This window comes from Arvicanthis niloticus, chromosome 28 (assembly GCF_011762505.2).
Source record: "Arvicanthis niloticus isolate mArvNil1 chromosome 28, mArvNil1.pat.X, whole genome shotgun sequence".
Classification (NCBI taxonomy): Eukaryota; Metazoa; Chordata; class Mammalia; order Rodentia; family Muridae; genus Arvicanthis; species Arvicanthis niloticus.
Window position 1 is genome coordinate 180,491 of NC_133436.1, and position 24,124 is coordinate 204,614.

General features: G+C 35.8%; 1 pseudogene; it reads left to right on the plus strand.

Annotated features, from left to right (window-relative positions):
- Window positions 1-224: 224 nt before the first annotated feature.
- On the plus strand, window positions 225-20,234 carry LOC143439917 (endoplasmic reticulum aminopeptidase 2-like; annotated as a pseudogene).
- Window positions 20,235-24,124: the final 3,890 nt, after the last annotated feature.

Below are 24,124 nucleotides of genomic sequence, written 5' to 3' on the forward strand. Positions count from 1 at the left end.
ATTAACATAGTAAGTGACTGAAAGTAGTGTAACTTAAGCTCAATTGTTCAAACCCATGTGGTTTCTTTCAGACTGACAAACATGGGCTTCCTTATTCTCTAAAACACTCAATGTTCTCGGCACTTGAAGGAGAGTAAATGTGCATTAAAAACTTTAGAATTCTTAGAACAAAAGCAATTACACTAAAAAAAAAAAATCATATTTACTTGTGGGAAAAAACTCGCATGGGGAGTCCGGCGGCAGGGACAAAGTCGCAAGGGCCTGTGGCAGGGTCCCTGGTGGGCTTCCCACATTGCCGGCGGAGGGTCCCACATTTACGCAGCCACCACAGGCCGGTTGGTGGCTGCATCAGGAAGGTTCAGGGTTCCAAAGGTTGGGAACCTGGCGGCAGGCACAGGAGACATGTGGAGTCCTGGAGTTTTCCAAAGCTTTTATTGTTCATGGCGTGGTGAATGGATGTAGATGGTTTGCCCTCCCCCACCCCCCAGGGGGAGCTTGGCTTTTAAGGGAGGGGAAAGAGGGAAGGGAATAACTTAATTAGCTACACCCCCAGCCTTTAGATAACTCATTAATATTTTAATCTCTGGAGGTGGATCCGTTAATCATGCCCTCTACCTGCATCCTATGTGACTGAAGGGTGCAGGTTGAATGGAGGTCAGGCCTCCTTTCAGGAGCCTGGGTTCTGAAGGCATGGCCAAACCCACAACCCAAGAACCAGGATACCCTTCCACAGCCCTACATTTACTTTGCTATGGTTTGTATGCATCAGGTTTCTACAAGTTGCAAAGTCTATCAAGTGTAAACACAGGTGATATTTCAGCTGTGCTATTAGCAGGCACTAATATTATTTTCATAGAATAAAAAGTCAAATCAATTGTTTTGTCTAGAAACTTGCAGAATACCTTGAAATGTTACTATGCTTTGAAAATTAATAAAGCTTTTCAGTCAGTTGCCTCATAAAAACTAGTTTGGATTTGGTTCTCTTTAAAGATGCCAATTAAATATTTGGGCATTTTGTTTGTTTGTTTTGTTTTTTTGAATATTGAAAAGATTTGGCTGGCTGAACAAAGAAATAACACTTTTTGTTAAGTGACATGATTTTGTTGGATGAAAGTATAGATATCTCATAAGGTATCCAACTTTTAGAAAGCTATCCATGTTTAGTGGGAATTTTATAAGTAGATCTATGCAAGTCCATGCCAGTGATGGTATCTGAGTATAAGGCAACAAGCTCAAATCCTTGGAAACTCTTCGTCAACACTAGAGTTTCATTTTCATTCCTTGTCTTTTGTATGTTGTCTTTTTTTCAATTCTTTCTAGTAGTTTGGTTTGGTTTGGTTTGTATGTTGCCAATACTCATTAAGTTTAGCATTTGAACTAAGGCTGTTTCCTGCTGGGCAGTGGTGGCTCATGCCTTTAATCCCAGCACCTGGGAGGCAGAGGCAGGCGGATTTCTGAGTTCAAGGCCAGCCTGGTCCACAGAGTGAGTTCCAGGATTTCCAGGTCTACACAGAGAAACCCTGTCTCGAAAAACAAAGACAAAACAAACAAACAGGCTCTTTCCCTTTGGACTGGTGTATGAGCTCCTTGATCCTCCTCCTACCCTTAGCTTAGCCAGATTCTTATCCAAACGGTGGGAAAATTTTCAGAATTTTCTTGCACACAAAGTCCCCAAAGACCTGCATCATAGGGACAGTTTTAAAATTGATTAAAACACTGAACCACGGCAGACAGGGATGCAGTTTCCTCCCTTCCACTTAAGAACTGAACCTGTTTGCTTTTACTCTTGTTCTGATTGTAGACATACATCTGGAAGCCATGCTTCCTTCCTAAGTATGAACTACTTGTAAATTAATTTTAAAATGAGAGATTTGCTTAAAGTTTGTAAGCTACAGATATAACATTCAAATAACCGAGTAGGAATACTTGCTAAATTATTTGGTCATTAATAACAGTATATCTAAAGTTTAATAACCTAAATTAGTAATTATTAGTCTAAACATATAAAAATTACAGATAATATTTATTTATTTATTTATTCATTTACTTACTTACTTACTTACTTACTTTGGACCAGGCTGGTGTGCATGCTGTCCAGTTTCTTAACATATTTTTAATCACACAAAACCCAAGGTAATATTATCCTATTTGAGCTTCCCCTTCTCTCTCTCTCTCCCCTTTCTCTATCTCTCTTCCCTCCCCATTTCTCTCTAGCTCTCTCTCTTTTCCTCTCCCCCCCCTTTTTTTTTGAGTTTCTTGAAGCTTTTATTGTTCATGGCATGGTGAGTGGGTGTAGACGATGAGTGCTCCCCCAAAGCCAGGCTCACCTGGCCTTTTATAGGGAGGGGAAAAAGGGGATGGAATAACTTAATTAGCTACGCCCCTGGCCTTTAGATAACTCATTAATATTTAAATCTCTGGAGGACTTGTTAATCACGCCCTTTACATGCCTGAAGGGCGCAGGTTAAATGGAGTTACCTGTCCAAGGCCCAACATCCCACTCTTTTTTCTTTCATAAAAAGAGGGGTGACTCTGTATCATCTGTAGTCTGTAAGGTGTAGGTTAATGAGAGATGTGGACCGTGTGGAGTAGTCTGGAATCCGAGAGCATGGGGCGATAATTGCAGTCCCTGACAGGCAATGTCCTGTTGGGTCCCTGGCTATCTCAAACCCAGTGCTCTGCCGGGGAGACCAAACCATTTCTTTATGGCCCAAATCTCACTCTTTTTTAGTGAAAATTTTGGATGAGGTAGTCAAAAGAAAACACTATGTAGGCCAGAGGGTGTAGCATAACTAAGCCAAGGGTAATGGGAATTGAGGGTAGGGTTTGGAAGGCAGGGGATCATTGAAACAATTAAACACAGGTTGTACAGTTTGAGGGTAATGACATCTGATTAATCTAAATAGACATTATGTTTTCCTCACTAACATGTGACTTTAGCTATGTGACTTTGGCAAAAGAGTTCATCTGCAGCTGGAAGGTCTGGATCTGTCTTCTGTAGTGAGCGTCTCTGGGTTTTGGTGTGTATCTCTGGAGTCTGGTGTGGGTCTCTGGATCTCAGCATGCTCTGGGGTCTTCAGCCGACCTGGAAGAAGGCAGCTTGGCAGGTTCCAGGAGGTGGCACTGTCTCTGGATCTCAGCGTGTCTCTGGAGTCTGCAGTCAGATGAGGTGGCTGGGAGAAAGCAGCTTGGCATCTCAGGCAGGTTCCAGAGGATGGCGTGGACTCTGTTGGATCTGTGGGTATACCTGTAGGATAATCACAGCAGGGAAGCAGCATCTCTGGCACCTCCCCTCCTTTTTATTGGTTATTTAATTTATTTACATTCAAATGTTGTCTCCCGTCCTGTCCCAGTTTTCTCTCTGCAAACTGCCCCCATCCCATCTACCCACCCCCACCTTCTTCCCTCTCTTTCCTCTCTTGTTCTTTCCTTCCCCGTCCCCAGCTATAATTTAAACCCAAGACCTCATGGCTTTGTGCCATGTCCTCAAGCATTCTATACCTGAGCTACATGCCTATGTTTCTGTGGTATTTTCTTGCTCATGGCATTATTTATGCCACACCAATATTCCAAAAATTGATTTATTACTTATTTTTACCTTGATATTCCCAAATCTGGACCCGCAGCATATTCAGTGAATTATTTTTCGAACAGATGAGTGGCCTTAACTTGAAAAGGCACGTAATATATGATAGATACACAAAATACAGTAGTTGCAAGCCCTTCTGCTTTCAGTAGCCTATCCCCCAAACTTTCTTTCTAAACACGTTATACCCAGAATAATAAAAACTTATCATGCACATATACTCTGTGTTTCACACAAAACTATGAAACACTCTGTGCTCAGCACATCATATATGCATACAAATAGTAATTGGCTACATAGAATTGTAAGCTACTTTACTACAGTCTTACAAATGGCCACATTAGAAAATGAACTATGTTGATTTCAGCTAAAACCATGAAAAGACCTAATCATGCCATCTAAATGTCACAGACCTCTGATCTAAGGCCTATTATTTTCCCTTTCTCTTTTGGCCAATTAATTATAGATTTAGTTGCTCTTGCCGTCAAGGGTTAGCACAAACTCAACTCTGTGATTAATTTATACTCATGATATTTAGCTGCCTAAAGTTCTTTATGTAAGACTGGGTCTTTCCCACATTCATGTTAGCATGCCTATTGTTGTAATCTTTGTTCAGCTCATATTTAGGTAGTCATATCTGTGAGAGCTTATTGGTATGGGTTCTGATATTCCTAGAGGATACCCATAACAGAGTTGACATCTACCTTCCCTGAGATGCCCAGAGGGTGAAACTGATGGAGCCTGTGCAGTGACGTGAGTGGCCTCTTACATGCTGTGTATCTTGTGTTATGTGGATCCGAATGCCTTTCCTTCCACAGCTGGGTGCAAGCTCACTCTCTGCTCATCCCATGTCCCCAGGCCAGGCTCGCTCTTCGCTCATCCAGTGTGCTCTAACTTAACTCCAAGTATGAGAAAGGCATTCTCAAAATTAATTTTTTCAAATATATTTATACAATGTATTTATATTTTGGTCTGTGACTTTTCAACAGAAGTGACAACTTTGAGGTAAACCCTTTTAATATTTGTGTGAATTGTACTAATACTTTTCCCTCTCCCTCTCCCTTTCCCTCTCCTTCTCCCTCTTCCTCTCCCTCTCCCTCTTCCTTTTCCTTTCTTTCTCCCTCCCCCTCTCTGACAGAACTCTCACCTCCTATTTCCAGCCTCATTTCATTAGCTATAGACTTTTTAAATTGACAGATAATGCTTCCACACAATATGTAAAAAGTCTCTCTACACTAGAAACAGCAGGGAGTTGCACATACAAATTCACAGAAGCTGTGACAGCGTGCACAAGACCTGTACAAGCTCAGACCAGATAAAATTCCAACATAAAAGGGGAGAGTGAGCAGAAATTCCCATCCTTGGCTGAGGAGTTTTGGCATTTGATATCTGCTGGAGTCTTTTCTTTTTAAGAGTGCAGCCTCTGTTGAGTTGACTACTTTCCAGTGAAGGCGATACATCTGTGAGTATATGGACAGTACAAACTCTATTTGATAATTTAAAAATTTAAAAAAAAAGAAAAGAAAATTGATACAAAGTTAAGAGAGTAGGGAAGGGGTGGTTGAATCTAGGGGCAATATGGGAAGTAGATAAATAAATATGATCAAAATACACTGAGTGACATTCTCAAAGAACTAATAAAATAAAGAAAAGCAAGCTTCTCTCTTGATTGTACTCTATTGCCTTGTTATGCTTTTGTGTAATTTATTGATTTAGCTGGTATTTATACAACTTGCAGTAGATTTCATCCTATTTGAATTCAGTGACACTAAGGTTAAGAAGAGATATGTTTAATACATTCTCACTTATAAGTCAACTCTGGCACTCCACAGGCATGGAAGCCATCCCCTTTGCATAGCACAGCTATAAAGCACAATATTTACTATTGCACTGTTGTTTTTTACTAAAGGCAGTAATGAGATTTGCTCAGATTTAATGGAAGGAAACAGAGACCTCAGTGACAGAAGTGTGTGGGTGGGATAGGCTGTGGACCAATTTCGCTGTGTTTGGAAACTTCTACAGTTTCAATGAAATATCAACATCTAAGAATTGACTTGAACCCTCCGTGGATAGGGACTTAGACTAAGGCAACATAGTGTCTCTATGCTCTGAATTGTGTTGTATACTTTAATTCTGTAAGTGGAGAACTTGCTGCTTATGCAAGGCCATCTAGGTTTTCAGGAATTGAAATGAGATATTTAAAAAACAGGATTTTTAAGGCTCTTGATTTCTTACCCTTAAAGTTGTCACTATCTTTTTAATATGCAAATATTACTTGGAGTCCTTGTTAGTGTGCAAATTTCTATTTTCCAATGCACAAAGTTTGAGAATTTACATATCTAACTGGAACTACTGTGCTGCTAATCTTGTAGGGGTAGAGGGATCACTGTGATAGTCACTGCTAGGCCTAAGGCAGTTCTGAGGCAGCCCCGTACAACCACAATGAAAATGATGGTTAGCACCAGATGATGACATCATTTCAGCACCTGGGCTTAGAGAGGGGAGGGGCCGGGTCAGGAGTGCTGAGTTCCATAGCAGAGACCCCTACTGGTAACTGACTGACCTACACCATACTCTTTAAATGACTGTATGGGATAATCTGTAAAGTTTTAGACTATTCTGGATGCTTTTCTCTGAACATCTCCAAAATATTATTTCTTTCGACTTTTCTCTGATATATCTCCAAAATATTATTCCTTTCAACTTTTCTCTGATATATCTCCAAAATATTATTCCTTTCAACTTTTCTCTGATATATCTCCAAAATATTATTCCTTTCAACTTTTCTCTGATATATCTCCAAAATATTATTCCTTTCAACTTTCTGCTCTTTATTTTCTTTAGAAAAATTTAGCATCAGAATGCTTTATTTGAATGACTGCTCTCATGACTAACCTCAACTACTGTTCACCTGATCCTATGAGAACAGGGTCAAGGAAGAGTCGGGTTGAAAGGTTATCAGTGCTCAGTTCCATAAATAGACCAGGCAATTGTATAATGACTTTCACATCCATATAAGACTTCAAAATATAAGATTTTAAAATTGTTTTATCAGGAGTACAGTAATAGTTGTTGTTTTATGGATGAAAAGCAAATGTTTTGATACCTCTCTGTGGATAGTACAATTAGTCATAGTGACTCACTACCATCCAACAGTCTTTTACTCCCATTGCCATGAAAGTAACTTTTTGTTGTTTACAATAAAACTATTATCCGAAGTTGACAAAAACTAGCACTAGGAATGTAGTTTTGTCTTCATTATGCATATATTTGAAACATTCGAACAATCTCCTTAGTGGAGAATAATGTTGCACTGAGTTCATTAATATCACAAGTAAAATAGATTTAAAAGTCCATTATGCACAACATAATTTTTCTACATAGTATATAACAGTACCTCCATTTGTCAATTTTACAATATTTTTTTTAATTCTGCAAGGAACATATAATACTCGGATTTTTTCCTTTTCTTCTGATTTTACCATCTTTATTTATTAGCTATTTTCTGGTTTTTATTTATGTAGTTTCTGTTGGGAATCTTAATTTATTTTACAGGTTTAAATGCATGCATTGATTTTTGAGTCAATAAATAAGAGGTGTATTTGAGAAAGCATTAAAAATTTAAAATGTAGCCTTATTTATTTATATAAAGTTCTAATATTGTTATCCTAAATAGCCTTTTAAAATATATTTGTTTTACATTGATGGATATGTGTGTAGAAGTCTATGTATTTGAACAATACTGAGGTCAAGTGTTTTGTGAGTCCATGAGAGTATACTGGATCCTCTAGAACTGGAGGTACAGTTATAAATTATAACTTATAAGTTGTCTGGTATGGGTTCTAGGAACTCAACTCAGACCTAATTCAAAACCATCAAGTGCTATTCACTAATGATAAATCTTTCTACCCTACTGCATTCTTATGGGTACTTGTCTTATGTCTGTAAAAAGACTGTAACTAAGGGCCATGAAATTTAGTTATGCTAATTGTCTTATGTTAGGTGTGTCAATCTTTTTGCTTTTTTTTCAGAACTTTTTCTCTGGGGCACAGCTTTACAGAGCATAATGCAAAATTGTCTCATTTTTTTAAGCTTATTTGATTCATATTGTATAACATATGATATATATAATATTATATATGTTACATAATTATATAATATTGTAAATTATAAACTATATTACATAATTATAAAATAAATTATATTACATAATTTTATAATTATATATTACATAATTATATTACATATACTCATATATATTTATATAATTGTATCATTTTAAGCCTATAAGATTCATATTGTATAACATATTATAACATATTATATATTATTATAATATGATATAATATATCATATATATGACTATATGTAATCATATTATAGTATAATATGTATATGATATGTATATAATATGTATATATATATGTATATATATGACTATATGTAATCATATATGTAATCATATTATAGTATAATTATATTATAGTATAATTATATTATAGTATAGTATAATTATAGTATATAATATATATAATTATACTATATAATTTATAATATAATAATATTTATAATATAATATATTTATAATATTATATATTTATATATTTATATTTATATTTATATTTATAAATATATAAATTTATATATATTTATATAAATATATTTATAATATAATAATATAATAATATATATAATTATACTATATTATAATATATATAATATATAATTATACTATATTATAGTATAGTATAATATAGTATAATTATATATATTAATTATACTATATTATACTATAATATATTAATTATAGTTATAATTATAGTATAACTATAATTATAGTATAACTATAATTATACTATATTATAGTATATAACTATACTATAACTATACTATAATATAGTATAATTATAATATAGTATATAATTATAATATAGTATATAATTATACTATAACATAGTATAATTATAATTATAGTATAATATGACATAAATTATATTTCATAAAGAGCCACAACATTTTTTTAGTGAAGTTTATGCATATCTCATAAATACTTGTAGTGTTGTTTTGTACTGTGAAAAATTCAATAGTTTGTGGAGCTGACTTTGTTTTAGTTCTAGGAAATAGCATAGTATTCAGTATACCATGCATTGGTATGATTCATTTTTTAAAAAGTTAATTACATCTTCTTGTCAAACTTAAGCTTTAAACATCAAAATATCAAGATAAGTACTTACATACACTCTGGCCCAACTTTCCCTGACTGTCAAGGAAGACATAACTGCAATTCTATAGTAAGTGAAGAATATGAAAGATCGTTGGTGAGATTCCACTACACAGAAAAGGGAAGCCATATCTTATGTAAGAGCAATGTAGATGGAAGAAAACATGGTAAAAAGAATACTAGGTAAGAATCAAATAAAATGAATTGGCAACTCAGCATGCTTCATACATACCACAGATTACACATCTCTAACAGAGGCTGTACACAGTGTCAACCTAACAGAATACATGCACTTGTGATGAGTACACCTAACAATGAGATATTTGAAACATCATTGTATTACTTCTGAAGGCTTATTTAAACTCCATTGGCAACAATACATAAAATTGCTTGAAGTACTCTGAAATCTCTTGCTTTAGTATAGCAAAGCATGCATTCCTAAGTAGAATGAGATTTTTAAGAATACAATGAAAATTATAGTATTTTCCCAATATGTAGCAGTTGGTTATAATGAAGATTGTCACAGAGATGTACTGTAACAGCAATGGAGACTGATTTTCTGAGAGGCAAGGTCCCTAGAAACCTCATCTCAGGATTGCTTCTTGCAGCTGATATGCCTTTCATGTAACTATTATATGCCTGACAGATGCCTGGCCGTTAGCCTACCCTATTGAGCAAATTTTCTGTAGATCAACATAAAGATAAAATTTCATGAGTTAATACTGTTTGGAAGAAACAATGATTTTTATAGAACTCCAGATTTGACTCAAATAATTTTAGGAACAAAATTTTAAGAAATGGTTTCAGTTGTTTTGCCATAAATACACAATAAAAGTAGAATCAAGAATAGAATGTGCCCCCTCCTCATAAAAGTTAGTAAAGGCTACATAATAAAGAGTACAATGAGCTTTCCCAATTACACTAAAAAGAGAAATAGGCTTGGGACAAATTTGTGATCAAGGAAAAACATTCATTCTAGGTCAGGTGCAAGAATGAAGCCACAGTTGTGCACCATGATAAAATAAGGCCATGTAGAAACTGTTGCTTTTAATTTATGAGCATACATTATGAAACACTGCATTGAACTTGTTATTGATATCGGCCTGGAACTCCCCTTCTATGCTACATTTTATTTATGAGGTAATTCTCTCTTACATAGAGAACCTTTTGTCTAAAATTTATAAAAAGCTTATAGCAATAAAGTCAGTGTAGGCACAAAAAAGTCATTGCTGTAGAATGTACGTAAAAAGAAGTTATATAAAAGTTATATAAAGTTATATAAAGAAGTGTAAAGCATTCAAATTAGAATGATCAATAAACCTTATGGATTATGCGTGAATCTTTAACTTGATATGCCTGAAATTCAAACCTACACATGACCTTAGGTCTCAGTTATGTGTCTAGCCTATGGAACTGTTTCTTGAGTTGTGGCTTTGGGGCTTGCAGAGCCTTTGCAGTTACCCCTGCAGTTACTCCTAGATGAAGCTCTTGCTCCTTTTTGTTCTCATCAAGAGACTGCAGTTTGACTCTTAGGTGACTTTAGTGGGAATTGAGCTAGGATTACTCAAAGCTGTTTTGTTCTGGTAGTTAACTAGATTTATCTTGTTCGTTTCAACACAACTGCGACTTCAAAAAATATTTTTGTTAGAATATTATAAATGCAAATTTTATTTCTATGGCTTCTGTTATGTTGAAAATAAACTGAGGATTGATACCCAACTTAAGTAGCCTCCTTAAAGCAGTAGTCATACACACAAGGTGATGCTACATACTGAAAGAGGGTAAGTGCAGTACCGTGAATAAAATGTAACAATATCTAACTTAAAGTGCTTTTTATGACTTGTTAGGATAAAATATAGATTTTTCCATAGTTCTTCAAGATTTGAGGCATTCTTTTAAGATGGTACAATCATATGTTATGAGCATTCAACATGCAATTCATTTATACACTAAGCCTCTGCTCAGTGCATAGGATGGTAGAAGGACTCCGTTATATACAGTTTTAAAGAAAAAATATTTTTATTTGAGTTTTAAGTGGCTTCTATTTGTGACAAATAGGTGGTAGCTTAATTTCTTCTTATTTTAGGAATATGTGGCTTAATTCTGGTCACAATTTCTTTTTTATTTACACAAATTTCTTTACACTTTAAGATTTTATTTATACTTTATTTTTCTTTGTGCTTTAAGTGTATTTTCCCTCCTATGTTAAATCAATTTATTGAAACACATTGTTCATTTTGTAATGTCATAATGGAGCCAATGCAGTGTGATGGAGAACTTATCCTGAATATTAATGTATCATCTGGAATAGATTTATTGTCACTGTTTTTGTAAAGGTCAAATCATACCCAAAGCTGATATTTAATGTTCACACAGGATTTTGTTGCTTGGAAGTCATCCTTCCCCAGCTATGTACTTGTTCTAGTTTACAACATTATGTAGTTATAAAATGAATCAAAAATCTGGGACTATTCCCACATCTACCAATGAACTATTTCCTTGGCCTGAGTTATGGCTCCTCAGTGTGATCATTCCCCTCCACTATGACTTTTTCAGTCATGTAAATCTCACCTCTGGACTTCACTACCTCTGAGAAGATTGAAGTTTCAGTCAGAGATGCTATACTGCTTCATCTTGTACACCAAAGTTCTAGAAACTACAAACCCATCCTTTAGCCAGAAGAAGATTTAAGATGAAAGAAATCAGGGGGAAAATTAAACAAAACAAAACTCTGCATGTGTTGGGTTACCCTACTCATAAACAAATTGTACTACTAGTTCCAGAGAAACCTACAGCTGGTCTGAAATAGTATGTGGCTATCAGATATCCAGGTTAACTTGGCTGATGGATTTGAAGGATTTTTAAAAAGCACATATAAGAGTCTTGATGGTGAAACAAGGAAAGTGATTTATAATTTTTGTGATTCTTATGAGATATCTCTCTGGTCAGCAGCATGCTTCACAAATCGTATAGGAAAAGTCAAATAAATATGGGGACTCAGAAGTGAAAGTTCTACCATCCCTTAAGGACACTATAATAGAGATGAGGGAGGAGACAGAATGTGGAGGTTTAAACAAATAGAAGGGAAATAATCAGATAACTGTGACTGATACTCTGGGTACGGATGGGCAGTGCAGAGGTAGAAAGAGGCTTCTCAAAGGAAACAACAATGGACCTAGAACCAGAAGAAAGTATGACATGTGGGAAGAGGTGAAGAAAGAGTGTCCACTTCCAGGAAGTAAAATGAATCAAATACAGGAGACAAAAACATGAAATAAGCATGTTTGAGGAATTAATGAATGTGGTCTATTCAGTCAACCCACACACACTGAGCACCTGCTATATGCCAAGTATAATTTTGGGTATCAAATGTAAAGTGGTGAGACATGATAAAGATACATCAAGGACAGAATGAATCTTAAAAAGCAAGGTGAACTACTAGAAGTACAAAACTGGAAGCTGCTACAATATAAAGAAAGTCGATTAATACCAATTTGGATGAGTTGCAGTAAGTGTCTGTTAAGTATTTAAACTGACATCTGAGTTTAAAGCAGGATAGAGATTGAGCCAAGGGAAAAACAGAGCACACTCATGAGAACATCTTAAGGCAAGAGCAAAGACTCCATCATAGGTCTGACTAGGAAAGTCTCTGATGTTTAAGGACAGTGATCTGGGTGAAAAGGTATTAGAAGATGTTGAATCTTATAGCTTCTTGTAAGGAGTAGTCTTTTATTATAGTCAATGGAAGTAAGTCATTGGAAAAGTCTGGTATGATCTATGCTCTACAAAGACCACATGTACTCTGAATGTATATAATGGAGACAAAGAAGTTGAAGCAGAATAAGCATTTTGGGAAGTTATTCCAGTAAAACAAGTAAAAATGATGGTAATTTGGGCCAGTATAGCATCATTGCTTACAGAGTAAATCCATTTAATTTCTCCTTAATTTTGGACTAACCGTTTATTAGTGTGGTTGAACACTATTTCATGCTCGTTTTTACTTCTGATTGTGTGTGTCTGTGTGTGTGTGTGTGTGTTGTCTATGTTCCCTTTGTCTCATGTCTATTGAGTAAATCCTTGCTTCGAAATTTTGACAATATCAATCTATGTGATAGCCAGATATAAAATAGTATCATCACATGCATTAAAAAATCCTTGGAAGAAGGCTGATTGAGAAGAAGGGGGCCAATAATTGGAGAAGAATAAGAGAGGGTATTGGAGGCTGAATACACCAAATACAAAACTGTCAAAAAATCCCTTGGAAAGTAAAACAACACAGACTAGATGTGAGGAAGCTGAGTGAACACTGAGTGGATGATTAACATGTCTGCTGAATCTGGTTTTCCTCTTCACTGGATTGTTCAATGTCCCCCGAGGCCTCTGGGACCATCTCTTTCCTCTTCTATTTGGCCACCTGCTATCACTGTAGATTCAGTTCAGAGCTTGGTATTTGGGCCTAGCATGAGAAAGGAAACACACATTATCTGCACCACTAAAACATTGTATAAACCTGTAGGTGATTTTTATTGATTTCATTTTCCAAAATAAAATATGCTTCAGCCCACATGCTTTGGAATACCATTTTGGGCTATGCATTTGGGAAAATAGCTGGAGGAAGTCAAGACTATTACTGCTTACAATGGTTAGTCAGTTTTGTCTCTACTTGCTCATCTATCATGCAGTATAAATTATATTTTATATAATATATTTATACTATATATATAAATTTTATAACTTATACTGCAGGGTTAATCATCAGTTGCACAATGTCAACTGAATCTAATAGATATATCTATCTCTGTGTAGTTTTGTCTGCCTCTTTTTTTTTTTTTATAAATCAAGAGGTAATTTTATTAGTTTTCTGAGAGGCAGAAAATCAATACTTTGCATGTAGTGGAGTTAACATTGTTTAAGAGCAAAGAAAAAGAAAAAAATCAGCTTTTTGCTTTTGTAGTATTTTGTAGCTTAATAGGATCCAAATTTCACATTAGCAATTTTTTTTCAGAAACTTGGAATTCTTTATATTTACAGTACCTACTACCAAATGCAATGAAACTCTGAGGCCCTATGATTCACAAACCTTTACATTCAATTGCTGATAGATTTAACCCAATTTTCCTAGTCTCTATAGGAAAAACACAGTAAGCAGAGGTAAAATGGTCTTGACAGCTCTTCTGGTCTCTGCCCTGTCCCTCGATTTTCTGACACTTGACATTTTTACTACCATCACCCTTTTCAGCCAATGTCTCCTTTCCAGATTTCTCTCTCTCTCTCTCTCTCTCTCTCTCTCTCTCTCTCTCTCTCTCTCTCTCTCTCTCAGCTTAAACCTAAAAAAAGTTTGTAATTATTTAAGTACAGGCAGTATTGACATGGAAGGATAAAGATTGTTAGTGTACATATCTGTAGACTACAATCCAAAGGCTGAGTAGCTTTGCTGAAACCAGAGAGCATTAGAAATGCCTGGGGTATGTATAGTGACAAATGGAGACCCTTAGTTAATAATGGCTCACAAATATAAAGCCCTGATTTTTGCCTTCAGTAGACCACCCTGAATATCCAATTTCACAGCTCCTGGGGTATAGGACTGAAATTGGGGCTTGCTTGGAATATCTCTTTCCCCACACGCTGTCAGCATGTTTTAAATAACACACACACAATTTAAATGTCTGACTGATGTTTAGAGAGCATATTGTACTAATACGTTGCTAGTCAATTTTGAGGTCAGACTTCATGCAAATAACTCTGATTTTGAGGTCAGATTGCCTGCAAATAACTCTGATCTCAGCCCTTTACTAGCTAACAATCCTGGTACAGTCACTCAAATTATCTTAGCCTCAATTTGTCACAATAACATGAGCATGAAGAAAACAGTGTTGAGTGTCTGTCTAGTACATTACTCTTGACAAGTAGCTCTGGATAAGTTTTTATTTTCATTGGTTTTCAAAATCTGAATTTGAATTGAGTAAAATTATAAGTTGATAAATTAAATATATTATCTCCCAGATTGGTGGTGTGATACCAGAAGCTACAAGTTCCTTTACTGGTTTTAGTTTTATTCTGACTGAAACTGGCCCTTTTCACAGGACAATTGCAGTAACAGATTTTGAAACAACCCAGGTAAGGATGGGTTTCCCCTGTTTTGATGAATCACTGTTCAAAGTCAACTTTCCATCCAGTATAGTGTAGAGAGAATCTCTTGTGCACTGATTAAAGCATTCTACTGTCAATAAAAAAGCCTTTGGCCAATGAGCTGAGGCAAGAAATAGAAGGTGAGAATTCCTGTGGAGGGAGAGGGGAATTCTGTGAAAGAGTTAGGCATTGGAAATTCTCCTGGTCAGAGAGAAAGACAGTTGCATAAACCGGAAGAGGGGTGACTAACCAGTAGAAGAACTTAGACTAGAATAAACTGGGTTTTGAGATATGAGCTAGTCAAGGAACTGAGCCAAGATTATTGGCCTACACATTTATTAATAAATAATTAGTCTCAGAGTCATTATTTCTGGGAACAAGGTGATCAGGAAGAACAGACACATTGCACTATCAAACATGCCAAAGGCACTGCCATCTTCAAAAACTTTGTGCATTATTCTCAGGTTAATCATCTATCCTATATTTTCTTTCTGGATTTATTAGTAATCTTAAGATTTTCCATATATTTTGACCATATATTTCCCCATCTCCAATTCTTTCCAGATCCTCCTTTTTTCTTTAAAGATTTATTTGTTCATTATGTGTACAGCAGTTTCCTATATATATGCCCAAACACCAGAAGAGGGCACTAGATTTCATTAAAGATGGTTATGAGCCACCACGTGGTCGCTGGGAATTGAACTCAGGACCTCTGGAAGAGCAGTCAATGCTCTTAACCTCTGAGCCATCCCTCCAGCCCCTTTCCAGATCCTCCTTACCTAACCAATTTTATGTTTTTTCTCTCTGTTAAGAAAATAAAATAAAACAATAACAACAACAAAAGAACACATACAGAGAACAACACAAACAAAAATTATGGAGTCCATTTTGTATTGGCCAATTACTTCTGAGTATGAGACAACCTATAGTGTGGTTGATACACTCAGGGTCACCCCATTGGGGGGAAAATGATATCCCTTCTCCTAGCAGCTATCTATTAAAAATAGCTTCTTGGTTAGGGGTGGAACTCATGCCCTTTTTCTCTTCTCCATGCTATGATTTGTCTTGTTTGAACTGCAGTTCTCATTTGTGCATGATATTGGCAAAAATCCATTACTTTTTTCTTACTACCTACATATTATGTACATATCAATGCCAGATCTCCTACATTTAATATCATTCTGTTTGAAGCAACACTATACAAAAAGCTGCCCCCTTCTTCCCCACTCCAAACTAGCTTAATTATATTGTCTTTGTTTTCATTACTACGTATTCTTTTAAATGAACACAACTGGGCCACACATGAAATTCAGAACTGCCTAGAGCAGCACTCCTCATACTTCAGTGTTTAGAAGAATCAACCAACTGAAGATCCAACTGACGATCGACAGGTCTTAGAAAGAAGCTCACAGAGTTGCTTTCTAACAAGTTCCTCAGTTTTGTCTCTGATGTTGAATTAAGGTCACATCTGCAGGGACAAGGAACTTCAGCATTCTGCCCCACCTTGTTCTGGAAAATTCTGACCTTGTACTCTGTAACATAATTTATGATCCCTTCCACTTCTTTTCTTATGCTCACAAATAGGTCTAAAACATATTTAAGAATACTATTTGTTATGGTTATACAAATGTTTAACAGAAAGGGACTTTGGATGGTGATACTCAAAATATAAAGGTTGAAAGGCTCAGGGGACATTGAGCATTTTGATGTTGCTTTACTGATGATGGGCTTACCACTTTTGGTGGTGCACAAAATGAAGAACATTTCCCCATCACTGCTTGAAAAATAATATGAAAACAAAGGCTCTCCCAGCAGTGCATCAAAACGATGGTACCCTAAAAGCAGCCAGCTTTCACAGCTATTTTCTTTTCTGCTGCTGTACTTATGACCCGGCCCCTCCATATGCAGGAGTATCTCAGGTTGAGCTCCCAAACTGCATTTTCCCAGGTTTCTGTTGAATGCTGGAAAAGGCATTCGTTCTCAGTGACAGAGCAGGCTTGGAAGTGACATGCACCCATAATTTGTACAGGATCAGTCGGACAGAAATTTCCCTCACTTTGAATATGATCATCTGCTACTTCTGAGTCCCCTTTGGAGCATCATGTGTATATAAAAGCAGGAAATCACTTGAGTCCTTTTCCTGGAAAGGTTTTATTAATATAACTATTCATATGAATGGTCAGAGGAGAAAGTAAAAATATAGTTTATAATATCTTATAATTACAATAAGATTCAAATGCAAATTACCATTTTATTATATGGTTATAGAGTTTATATATTTAGAAACCTTCGGTAATGTCTCATGCTTTAAAAAAATAAGGAATACTTTGAAAATATCTTAAATAATGCCTGAATCTTTACGTTGTCTCAGGTATTTTCTGAATCTTGCTCTTTCTAGTACATAGTGGTTTAGCTTGCTTTTTACTGATATTTCTAATCAAACTTTTCATGTTTACAACCACATAATGCTATATTCATACCCTCAACAGCAGTACTAACCCATGAGACAAGTAGTAGGTGGGGAAAGACAACATATTAAGTCCTCAGTCTGTTTATCTTAATCCTAGGACAGACAGCATATGCTTTGGGGCACTCATTCTTCAGCCTGAATCTTTTAAGACAGTGGTTCTCGACCTTCCTAATGCTGTAACCCTTTAATCTAGTTCCTCATGCCCCAACCATAAAATACTGGGTTTTTTGGTTATTATTTCATAACTGTAATTTTGCTACTGTTATGAATGACAATGTAAATATCTGTGTTTTCCAATGATCTTAGGCTATGTCTGTGAAAGAGTCTTTTGACCCCACCAAAGGGGTTGCACCACACAGATTGAGAACTGCTCCTTTAAGCAAACACACATGTGCTTTGAATGGAGTGCACATTTGCTACTACCTACCGAAAATAGAACCCGAGTGGCATTGGGAAACAGCTAAATCTTTACCAATAATAAGCGTTTTATACTTAGTGTTTATGACATCATACTGGAAGTACTCATATAAACACTTTATACACAGTGACTTTAAAAATGCTAATCTAAATGGATGAATTAATTACTTCGCTTGTTGCTGTGACCAAATACCTAACAAGTCTGGTGGTTTGAATAAAGACTTCTACTATCCATAAACTCAGTTATTAGAACCCTTGATTCCCCACACGGTGGCCCTGTTTGAGAGGTTTAGGAAACAGGCTTGCTGGAGGAAGGGCAGGCTTTGAGAGTAAAAAAAAGCTTCATATCACTTCCAGTGGGCATGCCCCATCATTTGTGTGTGTGTGTGTGTGTGTGTGTGTGTGTTTCATGCTTATGTTTGAATATGTGAGCACTTAGCTTCTTGCTCCTGTCACCGTGCCTATGCTAGCTGCTATACCTCCTCACTATGATAGACTCTTGCCCCTCTAAAAACTTCTTTCTGTAAGTTGCTTTGGTCATGGTATACTATTACAGCATTAAAAACACACACACACACACACACACACACACACACACACAAAGCAACCCCAAGAGGGTCTATTTTGGGCTTACAGCTTTGGGTGTATAATCTATCACAGAAAGGAAAGTGTATCAAAAGGTTGTGGTAGCAAGAGTGACAAGGTAAGAATCTTACCTACTCATCTCAACACAACAGGAAACAGACAACAGATAGGAAGTGGAGTCAGGCTATAAAACCTCGGGGCATGGCCCAGTGACTCATTGCCTTTGGCAAGGCTCCGTATTCTAAAGAAAATTCCATAACCTTCCAAAAATAGCCCACATTGGGTGTTCAAACAATGAACCTATGGGGAGCATTCCACATTTAAACCACAACATTAAATCACTCCATGTTCCTTAACAAACATTTACTTCTATAAACTATCTGAGCATCAGAAATCAGTGCTGCTGTTCATCTGCTATCTGACTATTCCTCCTTCAGATGTTGGGCAGCCCGGATTCTCCTTTCCCCACAGTTTCATTCTCACAGCTTGTTCTTCTCACTCCTCCACACACTTGGGGGAGTGACTTTGCTCTGAGTTCGGGTAAATCTCTGCGCTTGAACCTTCATAATGGGATAACTCAAGCCCTAATTGGCTCAAATTCTTTCTATAAATAGATGTTGCTGAGCAAAATTATTTGCTGTACAAAGTTAAAGATGACAGTTTTCTGTGTGTTCTTATCTTCTAGGATATCTGGTCAGTGTCTTTTGCTCTACTGGGCCTTAAAATTGGATTTTTTTTTCTTCAGTAGAACTGTGTAGCACTGAGGTTGTAGCGCTTAATAGCAAAAACATTTATTATTAAAAATATGGTAAGCAGTTTATGGTAATGTTTCAAGCCGTTCTCTCTAGCTCAAAGCAAACTGTTTTTAGCCAGTACATACATGCTTCACAAACCACCATCAGCATTGCCACAAGCTTGTCTTGGAGCAAAGGGCAAGAGGGCTAGAACTGTAATTCACTTGAAGTGAGGCTTTCAGATCATGGGATCTGTATATATTCAGAATTTAGGAGAGTGGTATTACAATGCAAACTTTCTCTAAGACAAGCTACTCAGACTAAGCAAAGAATACAGTAATTACCTAGTGATTTTGATGGATGTAGATGACCAGACAGCAGGCTGAAAACTTCCTGCTTTCTCAGTAGATGAGCAGAAGCTTAAATTACTAATGACCATCTTGGCATGACTGCTTTCATTGCCGAATCAATGAAGCAAAGATAAAATAAGATGATGGTTCCAATTATTGTATAGTCAGTTTGTAAAAGAATGTAAAATCACATCCACATTTTGGTTCTGCTGCGAAACTAGTCTTGTGACCTTCCGGCATTTCAGTTAACATTTTTGGGAATCTATTTCCTCACCTGTGAAATAACAGTTGCCTTATACCCACATAAGAGGATTCAAAGGCAAAAGGATGCATCTAGAAAAGTCTTGCTTCCTGTTTCTTTCTGCTGCAGAGGTTAACTTATCATTTCACCAAAAAAAGAGAACAGAGCCATTTTCCAGCATTTTTTGCTGAGAAGCCTAGAAGTAGAAACATTTATCTAACATGTTTTTGGGATTTGAAGCAGCAATGTGTGAGTATCTTTTGTGGCAACAAAAGCACTGCTTTGTGTCTTTAAAAGAAGGATAAAAGAAATATAGCCAAGACAGGCCACAGAGAGCAGAGGTCATTTATCTAAAAGGCCACTGAGTGTCCTTCATAGAGAGGATTTTTTCTTGCTGTAAATCAGATACAGCCATGAGACATTTCAATCTCACATATGGATTCCTTGCCTTTGCTGTAGGTTGAAACAATTGAACTTGAAGAAGGCCTTATGGAGGACTAGTGCAAAGCTAGCGAGTCTATAGTCTATATAGTCTTTGATTTTGACTCTATGATACACAGCCTCATCAGGGGTCAAGGTGAGACTGAGTTCTGAATTTGCAACCACTATAGAGTCACGGGTGCACTTTTGCTGATTTTCTTTGCTTCTTTTTATAGCAAAGTTTAAGCTTCTTTCTCACACTAAAAATAGGTTAAACTTATTTTAAAGTGATCCTGAATCTTATCACTGAGATGTAACTACTTATACTAATATGTTTTGTTTCCTAAATATTTTCTATCTGTGCCAGTATACATGGTTAAAAAACAACTGCAAACAGCAATTTGCTAAGATAGGTTATTAATTTTAAAAACCCTCTAAACCTCTATAAAAATATAAATATAGTATCATAGAAAAACAATGACATTTAAGTTTATGACATATTAATATTATTTTAAAATAAATTTTAACAGTCATGCTTTACTGTTTTACCATACATACACATATATATTTATAATTTGAAGCACCTATCTGTATTTTTTTATTCGATATTTTATTTATTTACATTTCAGATGTTATCTTCTTTCCCCATTCCCCCTCCCCGTTAATTTTCTATCTCATCCGTCCTCCTCCTTTTTTGCCTTTATATCATTTAAATTACATGCAAGTATTAAGGTCAGCTCTAGGTTGAGGAACTAGCAATACAATAGATGCAAATAGTTAAGGAACAAGCAAGACAATAAACCCAGATAGTCAAAGAACACACAGGACAATAAACAGAGTCCCATGATCACTCCTGTGATCACTATTTCTAAGGGCTTATCAGGATGATCAAAGTATCTCAGATTACTTCCCTATCCTAACTCAAAGTCATTTTCATGCCTGAAGCTTACTTCTTTGTTCTTGCCTAAGATTTATATTCCTGCCTGTAATTACTTCTTTTTTCTAGCCTAATGTCAGATTCCTGCTTGCAGTCCATTTCCTTGTCCTTGGCCCTTGTTGGTTTCCTATCAGACAGCCCCCAAAGCTATGCACATCTTCCCCCTTTTTATTGCATAAACCAGACTGAGCCTGTCGTAGGTTGTTCTGACAAGAATTCCTTCTTTACCCGTTGTGGAATATGCAATATCAAAAACAATGCACTTCTGTCTTAGGTTGGTAAGACTCTGTGCAGAATCTTATCTGTCCTTGGCTTTCCAGACTGTTAAATTAATAGCTCTGTCTGGGGGTCCATTTTCAGTTTCAAGTCAGGTACTTTGGCTGTAGTTAGAGACAAGCTTTAACATAATGGGCAGGGATAAAAGTATTTCCAGGACAAAAGGGGCTAGCCTGATCAAGCTATATATGCTATTCCTGAGGTTTGACCAAAATGAAAATACTGACTTTAAGCCATGGGTAATTTTATCAGCATTATCTGCAGCATCAAAGCTCAACAGAGCAGCATTCTTTACATTTGTAATCTCACTATGCAAAGTTAAAACATCCAGAGAGGTGTTAGAATTCTGCCAAGTACCCTATAAATGTCTTTAAACTTTTTTCTAATTATAATGACTATCATTGTAAATTTTAGAAGTAACACCACTCCAATGATATTTGGCATCACACTTGAGATGGCTCCTAACTCTTAAACCCTGAACTTTTTTCCGATAATTAGAATAGGATATAGAGAATCAATCTGTTGTTCCAAACACTTATAAATCCTCTTGTATATTCAACACATTAGTAGCATTTTTTTGCTAGATGGTTAACAAAAATAGCTGTCTTAACTTCTTGTGTCAAAGCTATTGCAGAAGCAGTGGTGCTAGCAATTAATGTAATACTCTTTCTATGCAAATCATGTTTTCTATACCTTTGTTTTCTTAATGAAATGCAACTTTTTAAGTTTTAGCATCTTTATTATTTGCAAAAATTTATGACTGTGCCCAGTAATTTTATTTTATTAATATCAATCTGAAGCACTAAAGAAATAAAAAGAATTTCATACCATAAAAATTCAAACTATAGACTTAAAACTTCTAAGAATCATGACATAATGTATACTAAAATGGCTCCAAAATGGCCAATGGCAAACATATTATACTTATAGATATATAGATATGTTTTATGAATTTGTGTCTCTACATACCTACATATCATAGTATCTCTCTGCATGTATGTACATAATCATAATATGAAGAAGGGTCACATGACTACTTATCTTTGTCTGCCTTTTTGACTTCATATCTTATTTCTATACTGTCCTACCAGAGTGGTATTGGGCACATCTTATAATCTCTTGTGTTGCATTCTCTTTGCTTTATCTATAATATACTATCACTACTACTTTATGAGGGTTATAGTATTAAATTAGATTTTATATACAACACTTTGTACATTGCCTGGTCAATTAAATGAAAAAGAGAGCACTATTTACATATTCTCTGCACAGTTATTCTCAAAGACTTCAGTTGATTCAAATCATAAAATGGCCCTACACTTGGAAAATAAGAACACTGCAATTCAGTTTTATTTTTCTGAGTAGCTAGATAATAATTTCAGAGAGTAATTAAGACAAATCATTAGAACCAATCCCCAGCAAGAGCTCTCCTTACTGTCTTCAGAGTCTACCTTATAAACACCCTTGGGGGTTGTCTGAGCATAGCCACAAGTGAATTCTACAAACTGGTTTGTGTTCCATATGTTCTTGGGCTTACTCTCCCTTAAACCAGGATTCACCTCCCCTCCTCCACCCTCTCTGGAACTGAAACATTGGGTTAAGTTCCCTGCTATCAGCATCTTTCAGGTATTTTCTTCATCTCATTAGAATAACATCTATTAGAGGTCCTTTGAGTGAGGGAAGGTAAAACCAAACAACCCTCACCCAAAAGAATAATAGAATAAAACAAAACATTAATCCTGAGCTATGTATGAGTCTACTAGTTTTATACAGGAGACAACTTGCTTATGTGAATTGCTTTGGCCTTTTCATTTAAAATTGCCACTCAGATTAAGAGTATTTAAGTATGAGGCTTGCTCAGAACAGCACTGGCTGCTTTTCCAAAGGACTCAGGTTTGATTCCCAACACCCACACTAACCATCTGTAGCCCCAATTTCAGGGGATCTGTTGCCCTCTTCTGACCTTCAAAGTCAGCAGCCACACATATAGTACACAGACATATGCAGGCAAAATACTCATACATGTAAAATTAAACTAAATTTAAATTAAAAACAAACAAAAGACATATTGATTGAATGTTTATCTCTAAGCATATCTTACTAAATTTAACTCATTTCCTAGTGTTTGCAGTACCAAATTGAAACTAAGATTTTTTTCTCTTCCCTGTTCAGGGTGACTATGTCTTGGATATGTGCTTTGAAGTAATCACAAGAGATTCATTAATTTCATCTCAGCCCATCTCCAAAGCAGCAGAAACAGCTACTCAAATGTAGGAGACATTTGATGCAGTTTTCTATAACAAGTTAGTTAATGTGCAGAAGCAAGCTCTTTTTTCAGAAGAAATAGAGATGCATTTGTAGAACCAGCAGGTTAACTCATTAGTGCTAGGTTATTGCTTCTTATTTCATTTTTTATTTGCTATTCATTTCTAGATATCACACATATTCTCATACATTTAAGTTTTTGATAACATATTGTGCCATCTTTTTTTTTTTTTTTTTTGATCTCCATTTTCTTAGTTTTCATTTTAGGGAGCTTGCATTTTGAATATGCTCAGTGATTTTTCTGGGTGAGGAGAAATTCCGGAAAGGAATAATTCACTACTTAAAGAAGTACAGCTACAAAAAGTGCCAGGAATGAGGATTTATGGGAGTCTGTCCAGTGTAAGCCCTATGTTGGGTTGTAGTAGATTGTTAAGACTAAAATCTAATAGGTTAATGATGTTTTTAATAGGCATGCTGCCATCAACACACATTC